The sequence below is a fragment of the Triticum dicoccoides genome, chromosome 1B (assembly GCF_002162155.2).
Source record: "Triticum dicoccoides isolate Atlit2015 ecotype Zavitan chromosome 1B, WEW_v2.0, whole genome shotgun sequence".
Lineage (NCBI taxonomy): Eukaryota > Viridiplantae > Streptophyta > Magnoliopsida > Poales > Poaceae > Triticum > Triticum dicoccoides.
In genome coordinates, this window is record NC_041381.1 from 408,254,877 (window position 1) to 408,258,442 (window position 3,566).

Sequence of the window (3,566 nt, forward strand, 5' to 3'; positions counted from 1 at the left end):
CATGATACATGTGTGAATACATAGACAAACATATAGTCACTAGTATGACTCTACTTGACTAGCTCATTAATCAAAGATGGTTATGTTTCCTAACCATAGACATGTGTTGTCATTTGATTAGTGGGATCACATCATTAGAAGAATGATGTGATTGACATGACCCATTCCGTTAGCCTAGCACTTGATCGTTTAGTATACTGCTATTGCTTTCTTCATGACTTATACATGTTCCTGTAACTATGAGAATTATGCAACACCCGTTTACCGGAGGAACACTTTGGGTACTACCAAACTTCACAACGTAACTGGGTGATTATAAAGGAGTACTACAGGTGTCTTCGAAGGTACATGTTGAGTTGGCGTATTTCGAGATTAGGTTTTGTCACTCCGATTGTCGGAGAGGTATCTCTGGGCCCTCTCGGTAATGCACATCACTATAAGCCTTGAAAGCAATGTGACCAATGAGTTGGTTACAGGATGATGCATTACGTAACGAGTAAAGAGACTTGCCGGTAACGAGATTGAACTAGGTATTGGATACCGACGATCAAATCTCGGGCAAGTAACATACCGGTGACAAAGGGAACAACGTATGTTGTTATGCGGTTTGACCGATAAAGATCTTCGTAGAATATGTAGGAACCAAGATGGGCATCTAGGTTCCGCTATTGGTTATTGACCGAGAATAGTTCTAGGTCATGTCTACATAGTTCTCGAACCCGTAGGGTCCGCACGCTTAACGTTACGATGACAGTTTTATTACGAGTTTATAAGTTTTGATGTATCAAAGTTTGTTTGGAGTCCCGGATGTGATCACGGACATGACGAGGAGTCTCGAAATGGCCGAGACATAAAGATCGATATATTGGAAGCCTATATTTGTACATCAGAATCGTTCCGGGGGAAATCGGCATTTTACCGGAGTACCGGGAGGTTACCGGAACCCCCCGGGGGGTTATTGGGCCTACATGGGCTCGAGGGAGAAGAGAGAAGGAGGAAGGAGGGGGCCACGCACCCCTCCCCTTCCTAGTCCGAATAGGACAAGGGAAGGGGGGCGGCGCCCCCCTTTTCCTTCCTCTCTTCCTCCTCCTTCCCCCCTTCTCCTACTCCAACTTGGAAAGAAGGGAGTCCTACTCCCGGTGGGAGTAGGACTCCCCCTTGGCGCGCCCTCCTTGGCCGGCCGCCTCCTCCCCCCTGGCTCCTTTATATACGGGGGCAGGGGGCACCCCATAGACACACAATTTGATCTACGGATCGTTCCTTAGCCGTGTGCGGTGCCCCCTTCCACCATATTCCACCTCGGTCGTATCGTCGCGGAGTTTAGGCGAAGCCCTGCGCCGGTAGAACATCATCACTGTCACCACGCCGTCGTGCTGACGGAACTCATCTCCGGAGCTTTGCTGGATCGGAGGCCGGAGATCGTCATCGAGCTGAACGTGTGCTGAACTCGGAGGTGCCGTACGTTCGGTGCTTGGATCGGTCGAATCGTGAAGACGTACGACTACATCAACCGCGTTGTGCTAACACTTCCACTTACGGTCTACGAGGGTACGTGGATAACACTCTCCCCTCTCGTTGCTATACCATCACCATGATCTTGCGTGTGCGTAGGAATTTTTTTGAAATTACTACGTTCCCCAACATGTAGACATATCTTAGAGTGTATATTTACTCATTTTGCTCCGTATGAAATACATATTGGAATCTCTAAATGGTTTTATATTTAGGAACAGAGGGGGTAGCTAGTTTAATTCTAACGTAATTTTGTTGAAAAATTATAGTGGTATGCGCTATATGGCAATAGCAGTAAACTGGCAAGAGTGGGGAAATTGCAAAGCGGTAAAGTGATACTAGGGGGACTTCGATTTGTTTCCTCAAAGAAGAAGAAAATATAAACTTGATCTGCAAACTGGAAAGCCTCTCCACACTTACTTCGGGGTTAACAGCATCTCCACTCGTTCGGTCCCCCAGCGCATAGGCCGGCGCATTTTCGGGCGTCCATCCGGTAATTTTTAGACCCTGGTGGCGACCAAGGCCCCAGCCACGCCCCCAGGTGCCGCCCCCAAGGCCCCAGCCACGCGCCTCATATTCAAACTTGATCGTTCCCGCTCCAAAAAAGGCCATAATCCGGCGATCACAACAATAGTTCGGTGATCAGCGCCACAGTTTGACGATCAAATGAAAGGATTGGCGATAGTTCGATGCACAAAAAGGAAGGACTCACAAGGAATGCATCAAACGTCGAGGTCGCCCTCCGGCGTCGCCGTTGGCGTATGCGGGCTGGGAAGAGTCGGCGCGGTTTCTGGACTGGTTGGCGTGACTTCTGTGCTGCTGGGCATTGCGGAGGCATCATCAGTCGGGCTGGGTGGCAGCGTTGGCGTCAGCGTTGGAGTCGCCGGTATCTGGTTCAGGATGAGGCCGCGCTCCGCCAGGAACCACGTCTTGAGCTTCTCGTCGCCGCTCTGGAGCATGTCAGCGCCGCCCATCAAGAAAGCCAGGTCATTGTTCCTCTTCTTGGCGTCTTGAGCATTGAGCTTCCCAGTGACATTGGCCTGGAGGAAGTCCAGTTTGACGGCGCTGTTCGTCATCAAAGCAGCCGACCACGCCTCAGTTTTCTCTTCCTGCTGGGCGGCCCTGGCCTTGGCGTCGGCGAAACAATGCTCGATGGACTCTTGCATGCGTGCGGCAGCCGACTCGGCGTGTTTCGCCTTCTTGGCCCCTTTGTTGCCGTCCGAGCGCCCGTCGGCCGCGCCCGGGGTCGGCGCGTCCGGCTTGTACATCTTCTTGGCCTTAGCGAGGGTGCATCGGACCTCCGCCCACTTCTCGCACTTGTCGATCCGCTTGAAGACGTGGAGGTACTTGAACTCTTGGTCGCTGTTGTCATCACGGAACATGGCGAACATGCGCAGCATCTGCGCAGAGGAAAGAACATCAGTCAGCGCTAGAGCGCGCATGGGCGTGCACACGGCGAAAGCAAATAGGGTGAGGACGGCGTGCTATACCTGATCCTCGACGCTGGTGCCGCTCTCCGGGCGAGCCGTGACCTCCTCGACGATCCCATGCCATTTGTTACACACCGTTTGGATGAGCCCCCAATGGTTCGCCATCGCCTTTGACCCATGCTTCATGTGGACGCCTTCGAAGTAGGGGTCGACGAGTTTGCGCTCGTCGGTTCCAATACGTGTAGATGTTTTGGTTCGTGCCGGTGATCGAGTCGAGGCAGACGACTTTCCACGCTTCGGCGAGGCACTCATCTTCCTTGGACACCCACTTGATGCGCGGCTCGCCGGTCTTGGCCGCCCCTTTCTTCTTCTTCTTCTTCTTCTTCTTCTTCTTCTTCTTCTTCTTCTTCTTCTTCTTCTTCTTCTTCTTCTTCTTCTTCTTCTTCTTCTTCTTCTTCTTCTTCTTCTTCTTCTTCTTCTTCTTCTTCTTCTTCTTCTTCTTCTTCTTCTTCTTCTTCTTCTTCTTCTTCTTCTTCTTCTTCTTCTTCTTCTTCTTCTTCTTCTTCTTCTTCTTCTTCTTCTTCTTCTTCTTCTTCTTCTTCTTCTTCTTCTTCTTCTTCTTCT